Source organism: Gossypium raimondii, chromosome 12 (genome assembly GCF_025698545.1).
Source record: "Gossypium raimondii isolate GPD5lz chromosome 12, ASM2569854v1, whole genome shotgun sequence".
In the NCBI taxonomy this organism is placed as follows: Eukaryota; Viridiplantae; Streptophyta; class Magnoliopsida; order Malvales; family Malvaceae; genus Gossypium; species Gossypium raimondii.
This window is the reverse complement of record NC_068576.1, coordinates 31,965,168-31,984,698: the sequence shown is the minus strand read 5'-3', so window position 1 is coordinate 31,984,698 and position 19,531 is coordinate 31,965,168. Positions and strand designations below refer to the sequence as shown.

The 19,531-nt window shown below is 35.8% G+C and overlaps 1 non-coding gene across 1 annotated transcript; it reads right to left on the bottom strand.

The window, feature by feature from the left end:
* Nucleotides 1–401: 401 nt before the first annotated feature.
* Nucleotides 402–508, bottom strand: LOC128035681 (small nucleolar RNA R71). Its single transcript, XR_008192233.1, has one exon. It is a non-coding gene; the product is annotated as a small nucleolar RNA R71 (small nucleolar RNA).
* Nucleotides 509–19,531: the final 19,023 nt, after the last annotated feature.

Genomic DNA, 19,531 nt, shown 5'->3' with positions numbered 1-19,531 from the left:
ACTATCTAAATATTAAAATTTATTAACCATTTTAATACAACTCGAATAACACTCTGTAAATATTTAACAAAATATTTACGGGCTCGGTTTATAGAAATGAGGTCCCAAAACCTCCTTTTTTAAAACCAGTTGACTTTAAGGGTTTACCACATGAACCTAATTATCCGTTCAAATAGCATAAATTATTATTATACAAATTTATTAAAATACTATTTTTGACTTGTAAATATTAAATAATAATATTTACGAATTCACTCATCGAATTTGTGGCCCCGAAACCACTGAAAAATGGGCTATTACAAAAACAATGGTTAAATTCATTTCCACGGGATTCTATCATGACTTGGGATCAGATGACTAAGAAGTTTCTATTGAAGTACTTCTGACCGCCTAAAACAACTAAGTTTAGGAACGACATCTCTTCTTTTGCTCAAATTGATTTGGAAACATTATATGATGCATTATAGAGATTTAAGGATATTTTGAGAAGGTGTCCTCATCATGGTTACCTTTGTGGTTACAAGTTCAAACCTTTTACAATGGTTTGAATCCCTCGACTAGGAAACTAATTGATGCAACTACTGGCAAAAAATTGAATAATAAGACACCTGAGGCAGCTTAAGAGTTTGTTTCGGAGATGACACTGAATAACTATTAGTGGCAAGTCATGAGAACGAAAATAATTAAAACAATTGATGTTTTTAATATTGATGCAGTTTCTATGTTAGCAAATCAGGTTGAAGCTTTTCGTAATAAAATTGATGGTTTGAATTTTTCTAAGCAACTAAATTCGGTAGTGCAATGTGATGTGAATGGAGTGGGGATGATTAATTCAGAATGTTTTCCCTTCGGTTCTAACATAGAGCATGAGCAAGTCAACTTTATAGGTAACAACCCCTCTAGGTTTTTAGCAACCTTATCAGTAGAAAAAGAAACTGAACCTTGAGGAAATGTTAGCTAAATTTATTTCTGTATCTGAAACTCGATTTCGAAACACTGAGATAACTTTAAAAAATCAACAAGCATCGATTCAAGGGCTTGAAAATTAGATTGGACAGCTTGCTAAACTGGTTTCAGAAAGACAACAAGGTAGCTTACCTAGTAACAGTGAAACTAACCTAATGGAGCAAGCCCATGGAATCACTGTTCCAAGCGTCGAAGGGTTAGTCGAGCCTAAAAAGAAGACGAATTTAGAATCCGTTGAGAAAAAATGATAGGGTTGAGGAAAGCAAGAAAGAGCATAAGCCAATGGTTAGAGAATTCAAACAATGAATTCCATATCCGGCAGCATTAAAACAAGACAACATAAAAGAGCTTACCTTTGGTTGAAACTCTTTTGTAGATGCCCAAGTATGCAAAATTTTTAAAGGAGCTGTTAAAAAAATAAACCAAAGTTAGACGACTTGTCAACTATGGAGCTTAATAAGGATTGTTCAACCATTCTCCAAACAAACTACCTAACAAGCTTAAAGATATATGAATTTTTAATATTCCTTGCCTTATTGGTAGTTTAAATGTTAAAAAAGCTTTGGCTGATTTAGGGTCTAGTATAAATGTTATGCCTTATAAAATGTTCAAACAATTTGGTCTCGGGGAACCAAAACCCACTAGGATGAATATTCAATTAGCTGATAGACCAATTAGGTATCCTAGGGGTATTATTGAAGATGTACTTGTTAAGGTCGATAAATTTATATTCCCTGTTGATTTTGTTATATTGGACATGGATGAGGATATTGAGGTATCCATGATCTTAGGTCGACCCTTTTTAGCCACTTCTAGAACTGTTATTGATGTGGGTAATGGTGAGCTTGTATTGAGTGTAGGTGATGAAAATGTTACTCTTCAAGCATGTGATTTTGTTAGAGTTCCTAGTGAGCGAGATGATACTCATTATTCAGTTAATGATAGTAATCATGTGGATTGACATTCTTTGTAGGAATTTACTAATGAATATGTGTTTGAATAGTATCCATCTCAAGGTGATAAAAATCAAGGGACGAGTGGAGAGCGAATGGTGCAGCTCGATGATTTAGATGAATGGCAATCAAAGGCTGATGAGAACCCAAGAACGGTCAAAGAAATAACTATGCAACGCAATAGTGTGCATGTAAAGAGGATGAACCAATTCAAAGTTAGGGACAAAGTGCTACTATACAAATCGGATCCATAAATGTTCCCTTCAGAGCTTAAGTCAAGAGGGTCAAACCCATTTGTAGTACAAAATGTATTTCCATATGGAGCCACTGAGGTAACACACCCTCATTACGGCACATTCATGGTAAACAGTCTTTGTCTCAAACTTTATTTTGGTGGTAATACTGACAACGACAGAGAGGAGCTTTGGCTCCAAGATCTGCCTTAACCGTTAACTAAAAATGGAAGTCAAGATTAGACTCTAAATAAGCACTTCTTAGGAGGCAGCTTGAGTGTTTTTATTTTAATTATTTATTAATTTTAATTTCATGTAATTTTTTAAAAAAAATTTAAAAAAGGAAAAATAAAAAAAATTCAAAAAAATTCAAAAATATAAAAGGGTCAATACAGTTTAGGGTGATCCACATAGCCTAGAGACATGGTCGTGTGGGACACACGACCTATCACATGGGCGTGGGAAAAGCGAACGAGCATCGCACACGACCTGACACATAGTCGTGTGTACACACGACTTGGACACATGGGTATGTCCTAGGTCGTGTGGTTATTGAGCTTATTTTTCTCTTTTTTTAAATCACACACGGTCTAGGTAGTTCAACATGGCCATGTACTTTTTTTTCCTTTTTAAAGCTGGTTTTTTTCTTTTTTTTTTGTTTCCTTCCTACCCCAACCAAAGTGATTTCATTTAGTTTTATGTTTTATTTGTTTTATTTTATTTTATTATGCACTGTATTTTTATTGTTTTTTCGACTATTTTTCTATTTCTTTATCTTATTTATTTTTGTCTATTTTCTTATTAGTTTTCTCGGAAACATGTGCTTCATTTAAATTCGCCTACAATATCAGTTTTCACTATTCTGGCAAATTCATCCAAATTTAGGGCAGTTTCAGTTCTCTCCCTCCCTTATGATATTGTGCTTATTCTGTTATTATATCTATGTGTACACTAAAGACAATGTACATTGTAAATGTGGAGAGGTTTTTTATGTGCTTATGGGATAAAGTCCCTGAATTGTTGTTTGTGTTTGAGTAATTTTCTCACACCTATCATTGAGGTTAATTTTTTTAATTGAGAGTTTTTATTGATTCTGTCTTGGGATTTATTTGTGGATGTCTGTGCATTGGTTAATTTATACTTTAAGACATGAGAGAGCCAAGCATGATAAGATGTTTTTGCAGAAATAATTGTTTTAGGTTGTCTCCCAAAATTGAAATATTATCTTGAAGTTTTAAATTTATAGGTTTGACATCAAAACAATAATTTTTGTGAGATCTTGAGCCTATAGAGCATATATTTTATTTCGTGCTCATTTTATTTTTGGTTGTGAGTATGTCAACTTGATTTGTTATTCTAGAACTTGCTTCGATTATACATATCAAGACCACATTCTTAATTTGATATATTGAGATGATAAAGGCACATAGGATTTAACCCACCTAACCTTTAATTTGCTTACCTGCTGGATTAACCCTTAGTGAATCCCGTTAATCCTAACACCGTTTTTTTTCTTCTAACCTGTTAATGTTAACTCATACCCATATATATGTTGTAAAATTATCCTTTTTATTGACTCCCTTTTTATCGAGATTTGATTTGGTTAGTGGCCTAATTTTGTTTCATTATTCAAATTGCTGAATTTTATTTGGTTCTAAAAAAAAAGGAGAAAAAATGAAAAAAATTGATTGAGCTTGAATCATTAGCTTCATATTGTGTTGAAAAGCTCATTTTTATTATTTATCTCTTGTTGATGTGAATACTGATTTTTTTTAGTTTGGTAACTTATCAACTTGACTCTCGATTGTAGCCAATTTTTCTGACCGTTTCCATACCCTTAACCTATTCCCCATTACAACCTTGTAAAGACCTCTTGGTTGGTGTGTCATCTCATTTTATAGTGGTGGAGATTTGATTTTCAAGCAAACACATGCTAATAACTTTTTTCGTTCAACAGTTGAGTGCATACTGCTCGAACCTTAAACACTTTCAGTGCATTGAGTGAATCTTTAGTGAGGATGTTATTTCTTGTTGAGTTTGAATTTCATGTAATTATTGAGATACGGGAGATGCTTAATATTTTTAAAGCTTAAAATTTTCTGCTTGGATTGCTTGTGCTATTTAGTATCATTTTAGTGTGAATTTCCAATGCATGATTATCTATAAATTATCCTAAGACATTATTGGTGGAAACAATAAATTAAGGGAGATTAACATGAATTTGGGTTTAGAATTTTTCTTGAGAACAAGAAAACGCTTAAGTGTGAGGATATTTGATAAGTGTTAAAAGGAATATGTTTTAGCCTATTTCTTCATGCGTTTTTGGATGATTATTCGATTTAAAGGGTGAATTTTATGCTCCTAATCCTTTAAATTCATGATTCCATAGTTAGGAGAGCATTAGGAAGCAAAAGGAGTGAAAAATGGGCAAAAAGCAGAAAATTAGAGCAAGGTATAGGGGCCACACGGGCTGGACCATTCCACACAGCCTATATATAACAAAATTAAAAAGATAGGATTGAACCATCAGAGAATACTCAATAAAACAACTCGAAAAACACCATTAAAGCTGATTCTGAAGTAGATTTCTGTCAAGATTGAAGACTCCCAGTTGATTTCTTGGGAAGCCTTCATGAGTTTCTTTATTTCTTTCGGTTATTTTGTATCTTGGATGTGTTTATTTTTAAGTATGAATTAATTTTCTAAATACCTAGGGAGATGAATCCTATAATGAATTATGTCATTTGATTTTTATTTTAAGCAATGAATACTTAGATATTGTTCTCAATTATGTGTGCTTAATTCTTGGTTTGATATTTCTAAATTATTAATCCATTTTTGATGTGCTTAAATCAGAGGAGAAATAGGTTTAAGAGTAGATCTAGTGTAATTGAGTGGAGTTTCATGCAATCTTAGAAATAGGATGACATAAATCTACTGGATTAGAGTCAAATATAATAGGGAAATCCATAAATCAAGTTAATGCAATAACAGGGGTTTTAATTAGAAAGAAATTTCAATTAATCAACCTAGAGTCAGTTGCTCTTATTCTTGAAGAGAGATATTAGCATAATTTAGGGATTTCTATGGATTAAGATACTAAGTGAAGAAATTGCATGATGTAGATTGATAATGACAAATGAAATCTAGGTGAATTCTTTCCTAAGTATTGTTTTGCTTCTTGGTTGTTTACTCGATTATTTTCTTAATTTGTTCTTTGTTGCATTCGTAGTTAACTAGTTTAGTTAATTTTAGTTTTTAATCAATCATTCGAATTTATCAGTTAAATAATAGAAAGATAGTAATTACTAATACTTTTAGTCTTTCTGGGAACGATATTTTTGCTAACCATAGCAATACTATTAAATGTAGGTGAACTTCCTTTGTCAAATTTTTAGTTGGTTTATGACTACAACATTGTGCCCATGCAACCCAACCTGCTAAAATCAAATCCGGAGCTACATATGCAACATTTCAATATGACGCAACATGTTGAAGTTGCTAGCACAATCTGTAACACCCTTTTACCCGAGTTCTTACGATAACTCAAGCAAATGATGCTACATTTATAAACTAAGAGCACTAAATTAAACATCATCTAATTCACTTTTTTTAACCAAATTATACTCATTTGAAATGGTTCGGGTCCTAATTGAGCTTACAAAAGCTGTCGAGGTTATTCGGTACTGAAAGAATGGCCAATGTGCAAATAAAAAGGAAACATGGTCAAGTTTGCGATATTGGTAAGTGAATGTTGCAATATTGAGATCAAAATTCTCAATGTCGTAAAAATTTCTAGGGAATATCACAAGATTGAGATTAGAATGCCAAATGTTACAACATTGGTAGGGAAGGTTACAACATTGCAAATAGGTTGCCTAAAACATGACTGATACATCAAAAATCATGTCAAAATTATAACCAATCCTTCTATAACATTTTTAGAACTCAAAATAGGACAAAATGTCATCCAAACATCAAATTGTTCAAAGACTTTACATGAGAACCAAATATTTCAAGTCCAAAATAACTTTAATTGAGCATGACATAACTTCGAAACCATTAATTATCATATCAAATACATTCAAAAGGTTCTAATCCTATGTACATGCCACGCTAATATCCAAAATATAAGTTTCATACTCTTCAAATTATTCCTTGGTGATGAGATGTGGATGAGGATGGCCACTTCAAAAGACGTCTTTGATCTATGGTATTTATATATGTCAAATTAAGCTCTCTTAAAGAGATTATTCTCAAGTATTTTATAGTACTTTTTATCATATTTCCATAATTATTAGGTTTTATGTCTAATATTAGGTTTTATTGTGTTCTTTTTACTTTTTGAATAAAATGGCAAGTTTAAGCCATTAGGAACTTAACCTTTGATTTGAACTTGTTTTGGACAAATGAGGGGATTTCTTTTGAAGTCACGAAACTAGCCATCAAGGTCGCAACATGGAGCTATTGATGTTGCAACACTGGCCACAATTCCCAAAGTTGAAGAATCGAGTTGCTTGAGGATAATGTCGCGAAACCAAATGGCTAATGTCACGACACTGAAGTTCAAAAGCACCCAAGGGAGTAAACTATCGATGATGTTGTGACACCAAGGTGTGGGTGTCGTGACACTGGATTTTCACAAGGAAAATAATTTTTAAGGGCAGTTTTTAGTCCATCAAGCCTTTAGTCAAATGTTAAGTGAGGGCAAAATTATCATTTATAGGTTGATTTGTGCCAGACTGTAAAAGGTACTTTATGACACATTTTCCATATACTTCTTTATATTCTTATTACTTAGCTCTTTTAGGTCAGATTTTTAGAATTCCCTCTTTAATTTTTCTGAGTTTTAGTTTTCTTAGAAAAAGGTATAGGGACCTTCTTTGTACCTTTTACAATTGTTGTAATATTTCAATATATTTGTCATATTTTCTTCTTCCTATTTCACATTTTATTGATTGGGCTTCAATATTTGGGGATTTATCACGTCAAACCTTCCATCGATACAAGGATTTCATCAATGATATTGAGAATTTGTAAACCTTACCTATTTTCTGTTATTTTTCTTATGTGTTTTAACATGAAAATGATTGATTGCTTGAATTGACCATGGGTATGAACTAAATTTGTTTGTGTTCAATTAATTAAAGTGTTAATTGATTAATTTAAGGTTTAAGGACTAGATCATAAAACGTAGACTACATCGAATGAAATCAAAAACCTAAAATTGACGAATTTTGGAGATTATCTAGATAGGTGAGACCGAGAGGAAATGCTATTGAGCACACATTTGATTAGCTCAATTTAATTTAGTGAAGTTTAGAGATAAATTGGATTAAATTGCTTAATTAGGTAAAATTCTGATTGAGAGGTAAAACTTGACTAATTAGGAAAATTAGGCATTCTAGCTCCCTAAGATAAGAGTTAATCATTAACGTGGATGTTAAACAACCATATTATTTTCTCATTTGTTAATCTTATGAAATTAGGTTGATTGCAATTTAGTCAGATGCTTGGTCATTGTTGGTCAATTTTGCTACTCGATCTTCTTTGGGTCAAATCTTCGGAAAAATTAGTGTTCCGTTATAAACAATAGAAATATTACAATTGACCAATGACACTTGTAGTAAAAGCCGCATCTTAAATCTTTATTCTGTAGCAAATTTCCTTACTTGGTGTACGTATATCGTAGTGCGGTTAGGTTGTTGGTGTCGTTGTTGAGGAGATTTTGTGTGTGACAATTGATTTGTGGTGATTTTTGCATGCTTATTCGGAGAAGCTAATTTGGAGCTTTAGATTTATAGATACAACACATTGTTTTCTTTTGTGTTTTCAATTATGTAATTTGTTTTTACATTTTCTGTCACACCCGATTACCCTAATTGGCTTAGGAAATTGGGAAAAGCTAGGATTAAATTGAAAATGACAACAAATTGTTGGACTTTGTTAGGGAAGTAAGGAAATCCTAGTGACTAAATTTTGAATAGTTGGATGTCAATTCCAATTCAATCAAACGGGAATATGTTGGCTACAAAGTGAGAGATAAAATGATTAAAAATGGATGGTGGAAATGATCGGTGATGACCGTGCCCAATGAGCATATATGTGGGCATGGGTGGAGACTAAATTATCTTAAATCTATTTGTAAGTCTTCACCTCCCCTAAGCATTTTATTCCTCAGTCGTTCAAAGGAAGAAGGGAATACAGATGAGGGAAGCTCTGCATATCGTATCAAGGGCATGAGTCTAGACCTGGTGATGAAGGAATTGAGCAACCGATAAGTTTCCTTATCTTTCACTGTGTGTAGGAATTGAGGAGAGAAGTAGACTAAGACTCTCAGAGCTTCCGTATAATTTAATATTCTTGGTTTCTAAGAAATCATCACTATTGGTTTAACCACTACATAGTTGTCATGCTTAGCTACCAGGACAAAGGAGTCTCTGGCGTTTGGACTAACTAAGTTGTCCAAGATGAGGAAACTAAGGTGAGTATCTCCACTCCGTTTTCTAGTGCTATGGGAAATTTTGAGAAATTTTCAATGTTTTTGCTGAACGTAATATAAGGTAATCGATGAATTGTTAATCGGCATAGTGCATGGCTTATTGTTGTTCTGTATGGTATGTATGAATGACACATGCTTATTATGGTATGGGTTATTAACTATGGGTTAGGTGAAGTTAGGAATGGGGAAAATGAGTGATTTTGTTAAATACCGTCATATAATTTTGCTTGGAGCAAACTGTGATGTGTGAAGCTCTAAGTCTTGTGGAGGGGATACTGCGGTGTTCAAACATCAGTGTATTGGTTGGTAAATAGAGGAATTGATGGAATTTGATGAGAAGTGTGAATGAAAGATCATGGCTAGTCCATGAGACTGATCAAAGGCTACACGCCTAAAGATTAGTAAGATCATGGCTGAAAGATGCCATGACATCATGCTAAAGATGAGTAAGACCATAGTTGAAAGATACTAGGATGTCATGATATAAGTGAGTAAGGCCATGGTTGAAAGAAGCTATGGTATCATGGTAAACGAGTCTAATTTGGGGCTAGTAGGAATAGTGGTTTCGGGACCACAAATTCGAGGAGAAAAAAATTTATTTTCATTATATTTTTATGGTCTATGATTTCATAGAATGATTTCGTGAAAATTTCGTTCGAAAATTTTGATGTTTGGGCACTCAATTTAGTCAAAAGGACTAAATTATAAAAAAGTGCAAAACTTGAGTTCTATATGTTAGAGGTGTCCAATTGTTATGAAATTTTAAATTGGAGGTCTTTATATGGTAATTAGACCATTGGTTAAGTCGGTGGACAAAAATGGGTATGGTTAAGCATGTTTCCAAAGTTTTTCATTAAGGACATTTTGGTTATTTAGTTATTAAAATGAATTAAAAACAAAATTAAAAGCCAATTTTTGTCCATCTTCAACCCCTGGGCCGAAAATTGCATGGGGAAACCATGGCTAGGGTTTTTCAAGCTTCTAAGCTTGATTGTAAGTCCGTTCTATCCCCGTTTTTAATGAATTTTTACGTTTTTGAAATCCTCGTAACAAGATTTACCTATTTTTACCATTGTTTTGAACTAGGGTTTGTGTTTAAAAATTTACCCATAAATGATATGCATGTATTTTGATGTTTTATGGAATAATATGAATGTTTGGAGTGTGATAAACGATTTATTTTAAGTAATTTTCGATGAAAATGCCTAAAAGGATTAATTTGTAAAAGTTATAAAATATGCCACAAGTGTGTGAATAAGTGGGTATTGTGGACTACTATAGTTATGAAAATGGTTTAACTAGGCCTAAAATGCAAGGAAATTGAATAAAAATTATTTTATGAGCCTAGGGGCAAAGTCATAATTTTGTGAAACTTTAAGGGCAAAAATGTAAATTTGCCAAAGTATGATATTTGGAATGGAATGAATAGTGTGAATGTTATATAAGTTAAATGTATTATTATAAATCAAGAAAGACGAGAAATTGAAATTGATCGATAAAAAGAAAAGTGAGAAAAAGTAAAAATTTCTCGAATGAACCTTTGGAATAAAAAGGGATAAGAATGAAGTGACAGAAATGATCACATGTGTGGCGTGGATTGTGTGTAGGCCACTATGTAAAAGTGAGACTGATGGTCACGTGAGTAGTACTATGTGCAGGCTACTACGTGTACCGAAATGATAGGTCGCATGTGTAGTACTATGTGTAGGCTACTATGCGTACTGGATAGTTTCGATCACGTGTGTAGTACTATGTGTAGGCTACTACGTGTATCGGATCGTAATGGTCACATTTGTAGTACTATGTACAGGCTACTATGTGAACCGAACATCATTGATTAGTAAGGTGGTTGCTATGTGCTGATTCCACCGGACATCATTGATTAATAAGGTGGTTGCTATGTGCTGAATCCATTCAATATCTATTATTATTCCGAAGTGTTCATCGGGAAAATGAATAAGTGTAATTGCATAATGACTATAGGTGTGGAATTTAATTGAATATCGACATAGAAATGGAAAATTGAATTTTGAATTGAATTGTGATTGAAAGTGAAAAAGTGAAATTATGAAAGAGTACATTTAGAAATAAAACAGTTTAGACAGCAATAGTTGTGTGACTTTGAAAATTCACCAAAAATGGTGGAGATTGAATTATAGACTGAACAATATAGGAAATTGAAGCTGAATGAGTCTATTTTCACATGAAACATATGAAATTGAAGCTGAAACAATATGTAAATTCTATACAATGAGATAATTAATTTTTAGTGAAGAGAGGTCAGAACTGTCAAGCAGTGAAACAGGGGAAAACTTAAAGAATAAACTGTACTACTTGGCTAAACCAAAAATTCTAAAAATTTTATGGTAAGAATAAATGTGAATTTAGTTTCAGGGAAAATTAACAGTTCTTAACTTGGACCTCTGTATCTCCGGGTAAAAATAATTTAGTGACTCTGACTCGGAGAGATAGTTTTATGTATACATGTAAGTGAATAGTGAAACTATAGAAAATGTTATTTCTAAAAGTGTTATGTGCATTAAGGATGTGGAATGGAGAGGAGGAGGAGGAAAATTGGAAGAACATATGTATGATTTGTGTATAATTGGCCATATGCTGGATTATAATCGATAAACGATTGAAAAGAAATGATGTTTATAATTGTGCATTATTAGTTATGGTTAAAGTTCATGTGAGAAAATAAAGTTTCATAGTATGTGTATGTGGTATAGTTGGTATATAATTTGGTATGTAGCAATGTCAGAGATGGTTTATGAATTAACTCATGTTGATAAGTTTGATATAGATATAAATGTCGTGCTTATCCATGCTTATAATGCTTATACTATATGTTTATTTGGCTAGCATGTTTGGTGTGTATGCTTAGGCTTTGGCCAAGTTGTGGCTGGATTACGCCACATTAAATTTATAAAATTTTGCATTGAGATGGTAAATTCCTAGATGGAAATATGCATGTGATCATAAAAGGGTGGTAAGGTTTAAAGTTTGTAATCTTTATTAAAATGGTTTATCATGTGGTTAGTCTTCAAAAAGAACTATCTTGCGACTATGGTTGAGTGTAATGTTTATATCTTGTGTGATATGCATATGAAATGGGAGTGGAAAGGAAATGAAATGCTAAGTTCATGCTTGAAGTGTAAAATGACGCAAAAAGAGGACGTTAAGTTAAACGATACATATGTATTAGTGTTGAACTTAATGAAATTGAACTGCACGTGAATTAAATGGAAATTGCAAATGATATGATTTGAATTAAATGAATTATTGTGGTATTGAAATGTATATTGGATTGAGAGATTGAATTGAATCGTGAACATGAGAATCATGAGTTAAATGAAATGGAAATGAAGTATTGAATTGCATGAGTATGTATTGGGTCTTAGAAGCCCTATTTGTTACAAATATAGTATTTTGAAGTTATAACGTAAAGATTTATAAAAGCATGTTAAAAATTTGAAGAGTTTAAATTTGAATGAAATTTTATAACTCGGTTTAACATGTTTATAGGTGTATGTGCTCTGGTAATGCCTCGTACCCTATTCCGGTGTCAAATACAGGTAAGGGGTGTTACAAAGACCATGGCTGAAAGATGTCGTGGTTTCTTTCTAGTCTGCTAGGACGATAAACACAGGATTTTATCAAGTAAGACCATGCTGAAAGATGCTATGACATCAAGAGACGATTTGATGGTATAATGAGTAAGACCATGGTTGCAAGACACGATGGCATCACTTTTAGTCTGATGGGAAGTTAAACATAGGACAGTCCATCGGGATAGAAAACATGGTATGTTCAGTCGAGACGATAGATAAGGGGAAGTCTACTAGAGAGTTTAACAAAGGGGACCAAAAGTGGAAGACATACGGATCCCTAAGGATGTTAAAGGCCGATGTAAAGTTCACGGTAAACAAGAAAAGGCAAGAAAAAATGAGTCAGTGCGTATAAGGGACATAGACCATTGGTTTAATGAGTGGGGTAAATGATGTGTTTTCGAAACGATAAAATAGAAATGAAAAAGGAAACTTTGTGCATAAAAAGGTAAGTATGAAATTTGTAAACATCAATCCACCAAGGGAATTATGAATTTCCACGTGACCCAAATAGGCACATCTGGGCCAATGATGAAACTTAATCAAAATCTGAAAGATGATAAAAGATAGTTCAAGGCATTTAACAAGATGATAGAGATCTTCAAATGAGGTACCGTATAAACCTAAAGAGAAATGGCTAGTAAGGTTCACCAAAGTTTAGTGGAAGGTGAAGTCCAATTATGGCAATGGGAAATTTTAGAGGAATTGTGGAATTTTAAGGGTTGGAACTATTGGTACCAGGAAGTCTCCCAAAAGAAATAGCTCGATGGGGTGTGGGCATTCTGGTTATATTAATGAGTCTTAGTTCTCTTTAGCAGTGTAAATGAGTAGATGTGGAGAGTTCACAAACTTCGAAGTCATGCAGGCAGATGTCAAAGTGTATATGCCAGAGAAACTTAATGCAAATGACAGGGAGTCAACTTTTAAGTTGAATGATTTGTAGTTTTATTGAATTGTGTTTGTGGATCTCACTAAGTTCCTCCAAGCTTATAAGTTTTCTGCTTAAATGTAGGATAGTTAAAGATCTAGGCATCGGAAGGGACCAAGTCAGACTTCGCTAAGAGTAAGGTGAAATACGAATGAGTGCCTGTGTACAGATGGGCCTCCATGGAGGCCCCACCTCAGGGTTCTAGACGTCATTTTATGTATCTGAGTGTTAGTCCCAAAATTAGTAATTTATTTCAGAAAAGAGGTCTTAACAAGTAATTTGGGTTATTGTGGCATTCGATACCCGGATTCAGCGAACTGGTCGGGGAACAAACACTACAATTGAGTGGTATTAAAGTTTCAATTTAGCCGATCCTCTAGACAAAGATGTACTAAGATAACCCCTATACATATGATTGCATTAGGTCTGACTTACTCCTTCGAGGTTGGATAGGCGATGGTAAGTATGGCAAGTATAAGTACATAATTACTGAATTATAGTCAGAATGATGAAAAATATAGAGCCATTATAAATGCTAAAGGGCAATTAAATATCCTCTTGAGTAGGAGAATCAATTGTATCCTCTGTGTTTTCCTCTACATCATTAATAGCCTCCTCAATTGGAGTAGGGGTAAATGGCTCAGGATCGGGTGGGAAAAAGAAGCTGTAAAATTTTTTTCATTTCTTTAAAAAATCTTTACACTTGACGCCAAAAGTATTCATTTTATTGAAGCTCGAGTATCTATTTATGAACTCGCGCAGAAAACTAAATTCCACTCAGCTTACATCAAAGGGGCCTACGGTAATTTGAGCATGAAGAATGTAATTGAAACTTAATTTGGGAAGATAATTTGTGATCCCTGCCATGGTCTCTCATATGTATTGCTCTATGGCATCACTATTTTCCTTTTGGATCCTCTCCAGATCTGCCAAGTGGTGCGCCCCTTGCACCTTGATTTGGTCCTTCAATTGACGGACTCTTTTCTCAAACTCCATTTTTAAGGAGATGTATTTAGACTCTTAGTTGGAGGCAGATTCGATGAATTCCTGATATTGATAAGCTCCGGCCTTTTGCGCCTGGTGAAGTTGAACTAGATCTTGATTTTGAGAGGCTAATGATGCCTCCAATTGAGCCCATTTTGATTCACTCTCGTGACAACAGTCATGGAGGGCCTAAGCAAGCAAATTGGATTCCTCTACCATGATGTGGTAAGAGTCCAACAACTCTAAAAGAGTTGGCTTTCAAGCCTCAGAGGAAGTGGGAAGAGCATATTCTTTGAGCCTAAGAGGAAGAGGGAAGATGTAAAAGTCCCTCTCCTAGCTTGGCTAATTTATGTTGGAGAAAAGGGAGGTTGACTTGTAGAAAAATGGCCCCACCAATGGAGCAAGGTTGAAGCCCCGATTGAAGAGTAGAAGGTTGCATTGGCTTAGGATGGAGTGATGGCGATGCAAAAGGGGTAGTCCGAAAGGTAGACTCTATGCTAGAGGAGTAACGGTCTTGGAAGTAGTGGTCTCGGTTTGAGTCTCTGTAACACCCCATACCCGGCCTGAACGCTATGGCAGAATCTGGCGATGTCACATAGAAGTGCGTTTAAAAATCGTATCATTTCTAAAATCGTTTTCCATTTAGAATTCATCATTATCTTTTATTAATTCTCAAATCGTGATTTATTTCAAAAACGATATACTTTGCGAAAGCCTTTAAAATAGTTTGCATGTGCGTGGTATTTTGATAAATCATTCATCTCTTTTGAAAACTCAAGTTTTATCTACTTCTAGGTAAAAATCCAAATCCATAGAGACCATTATTACAGAAAAATACCCCAGAATAAAATTAAAAACGAAAAATCATTATTAATTACTAAATGAAACAATTTAAGTCGTGTGGCCACCTCTGAGGCCCCCGCCGCAATGATCTCCCTATGTTTGGGGATTACCTGTATAGTCAAATTAGAAGTGTGAGTTTTTGAAAACTTAGTATGTAATCCTAAAAAAAAAAAAAAAACAGATAGAAAACAATCACAGTCTGGGCCTAAGCCCTTTTCCGCATCAGTGACAATACCAGTTTGGGCTTAAGCTCATCTCGGTACAGAAACAGTCATGTGTTTGGGCCATGGCCCATTACAGTAACAATAATCAGTACAATAACAGATTATACAGTATAGAGGTCCTACGCAACTAGCCCCTACACTCCATCTCCGTCCAACCCTACACTATATGTGGGGATAATCAACCCACCCATCCCTACACTCCAGTTAGTACCGAATGTCGCACTAGAGAATAGTTGCAGCTGAGCTGCCAATAAGTTAGGCTCGAGGCCTTTCAGTACACTTCCTCCAATCAATATCAATTCCTAACCCAATGCAATGTATCATACAAACATGTCATGGTATCATGTATTATCAGTACAGTGTAAATAACATGCTCAACATACAGACATACATATCTATCTCATATAGGCATATAACATTCCTTCAGTCACTTCAATGAATAAGGGGTCCAAGTAAGCTTACCAACCCTACAATAGGTCCACAGTCAACTCGGGCGACCCTTGTAACCTTAATAGTCAAACAGTGAAAATGGACCCAGAGGCCCATGTTGTATGCCCTTGTAGGCCCACACGCCAGTGTGACCCACACAGCCCAAAATGGCCTTTTCCATGTAGATCACATGGTCTAGCCCAATAATCCCACACGACCCAATATGGCCCGGCCCAAGATTCGCACATGGCCAGCCTTGTCGATCACACGCTCGTGTTCGGTCACATGGCTTACCACATGGACAACCGCAGACCCGCGTGGCATTGACATTTGTATTTTTTGGCTTTTCGTTATTTTCCATTTTCAGAGTCCTGTTCACACACACACACGCACACACCTGGTTCCGCTTCTTTGCAAAAATGCTCATGAGCACTCCAAGATCTTTATTTGAACAACTGAAGCCCTACACTTAAGCCATTGAGAAAGGGAATAAACCAATGGCCAAAAATCGACAAGAATAGAAAAGAAAAAGAAAATTTTGGTAGAGTTTTGACAGAGCTGGGGAAGGAGAATGGCAGAAGAAAAAGAACTTGGTAATTTGAAAGAAAAAAGAAAAGAAAAAACAACCAAAATAACAAAAATGAAGATTTCTGCACCAAATTTTCCCAGTATCCCTCAAGTCTCTCCTAAAACCGTCCAACCACTCCCATCCAAATCCCTTAACTTTCTCTCCACACTTCCCACTACACCTCTACCACTTCAGCATTTCAGTTCAGCTCAAACACTACATGACACCACTAGCAAAAATAATATTCAAGCACCGCTGGAACCCAAGACATCTAGCATTTTAACACACCATTTATCCACCAGACCAGCAGACCCATTCTGACATGCTTTTACAAACTTTTAACTATAAGCCTACTCAATAAAAGCAACGCTTTATTCAATTAAAACAAAAAAATATTGCTCAAGTCAAGGCTTGAACCCAAGACTTCTTAGACACTCCTAGAACACATAACCACTGAAGCAGACATATATTTGTGTCACAAACATACAAAAATAAATATATAAGAGATTTTTGAGGCATTACAACTCTACCTCGTAAAAGAAAATCTTGGCCTCGAAATTTTACCTGATCAAAATAGATGAGCATACTGTTGTCGCATCGCATCCTCAGGCTCCCACGTGGCCTCCTTAGAACTATGATTACGCCAAAGAACCTTAACCGGTGGGATGAATTTTCTTCTTACAACCTTTACATCTCACTCCAATATTTGAACTGGCTCCTCCTTAAAGGTCAGATCTGGCCTAACCTCGATTTCCTCAATAGGAACAATATACTTGGGATCAGAGCGGTAGTGCCTCAACATAGAGACGTGGAACACATCGTGAATCTGATCCAATTCCGAAGGTAATTCCAACTAGTAAGCAACTAGTCCCACTCACTTAAGCATACGGTAAAGTCCAATAAATCTAGGGCTCAACTTACCCTTGCTATCAAATCTCAGTACCTTCTTCCACAGTGAGACCTTGAGAAAAACGAAGTCTCCCACTGAAAACTCAATCTCTCAATGCTTTAGGTCGGTGTAGGACTTCTGTCTATCAGATGCCACCTTTAGTCGGTCTCGAATCAACCTAACTTTATCCTCGGTAACAGAAACTAGCTCAGGGCCCAGAACATGCCACTTACCCAACTTAGTCCAACATGAAGGTGTACGGGACCTACGACCATATAAAGCCTCATAAGGTGCCATCTGAATGCTATATTGATAGTAGTTGTTATAAGAAAACTCTGCTAGCGGCAAGTAATCCTCCCAACTACCTTAGAAATCAATCACACAACTTCTCAACATATCCCCCAGCATCTGAATCTTCCTCTCTGACTGACCGTCAGTCTGAGGATGGAACACAATACTGAAGTTCAACCTTATACCCAGAGCTTCACGTAGCTTATTCCAGAACCGAGATGTGAAGCGAGGATCCCTATCAGATATGATTGAAACTGGTACCCCAAGCAGTCTCACTATCTCAAACGCATACAATTTAGCCAGCTTCTGCAGAGAGTAGTCGGTACGAACTGGTATGAAGTGGGCGGACTTGGTCAATCGATCCACAATGACCCATACAGAATCCTTCTTGGTAGGTGTGAGGGGTAACCCACTAACGAAGTCCATAGTCACTCTCTCCCACTTCCAAAGTGGAAGCTTGACTGGTTGCAACAAATCCGAAGGTAACTGATGCTCAACCTTAACCTGCAGGCATGTCAGACATTTACCCACAAAATCTGTAACCTCACGCTTAAGACCTGACCACCAATATAACTCATGAAGGTCGTGGTACATTTTATTCCCACCTAGATGCATAGCATAAGGACTACTATGCGCCTCTCGCAGTATAGACTGCCTCAATTCAGTATTTTTTGGTACACAGATTCTCCCACGGAAACAGAACACCCCTTCGCTATTCAGTTTAAAATCCTCGGTATTCCCACTCTCAACCTGTCGGAAACGAAGACCCAACGACTCATGCTCTATCTGTTTACCCTTAATCTGCTCTATCACGTGGGTTTAACTTGAAGTTCGGCCAACAGACTACCATCATCAAATAAACTGAGGCGAGGAAACATCCCCCTCAGGTCAGTCATAGCTATATGGCTCAGTGCATCAGCTACCACATTAGCCTTACCAAGGTGGTATTCAATTGTACAGTCGTAGTCCTTAACCAGCTCAATCCATCTACGCTACCTAAGGTTCAACTCCTTCTGAGTAAGGAGGTACTTAAGGCTCTTGTGATCGGTGTAAACAATACACTCCTCACCATACAAGTAATGCCTCCAGATTTTCAGTGCAAATACCATTGTGGCCAACTCCAAGTCATACGTCGGATAGTTCGCCTCATGAGTTTTAAGCTGAAGAGACGCATACGCAACCACCTTACGCTCTTGCATCAACACACATCCTAAACCGACATGTGATGCATCTCTATAGACAGTAAACTATTTTCTGGACTCTGGCTGTATCAAAACAGGGGCCTCAGTCAATACCGTAATGAGCTTCTCAAAGCTCTCTTACTGCGCATCAGTCTAGTTAAATGACACACATTTATGTAGCTGCTTAGTCAAGGGTGCTGCAATCAGTGAAAAACCCTCTACAAATTGTCAATAATGCCCTTCCAGTTCAAGAAAACTACGAATCTCAGATACAGTCTTAATATGTTTCCAATCCAACACCACCTCAATCTTTCGAGGATTGACACTAATCCCCTCAACAGAAATCACATAGCCCAAAAATGCTACTTCCTGTAACCAGAACTCACATTTACTGAACTTGGCATACAATTATTTCTCTCGCAAAATCTATAGAACCACTATGAGGTGTTCATCATGTTCATCCTTAGTTTTTGAATGCACCAGTATATCATCAATAAATACCACCACGAACCGATCTAGATAGGAATAGAACACTCGGTTCATCAAATCCACAAAAGCTACAAGCGCGTTCGTCAGTCCAAATGGCATCACTAGGAACTCATAATGACCATAGCGAGTCCTAAATGTCGTCTTATGCACGTCAGCCTCTTTAACTCTCAACTGGTGATACCCTGACCGTAGATCAATCTTGGAGAAAACTGAAGCATCTCAGAACTTATCAAACAGATCATCTATCCTCAGTAGGGGATATTTATTCTTAATGGTCAACTTATTCAGTTGTCGGTAGTAAATACAGATACGCATGTATCCATCCTTCTTTTTCACGAACAGAACTGGTGCTCCCCACGGAGACACACTAGGGCAGATGAACCCATGATCTAGTAGCTCTTGAATCTGAGGCTTAAGCTCCACAAGCTCTTTTGGTACCA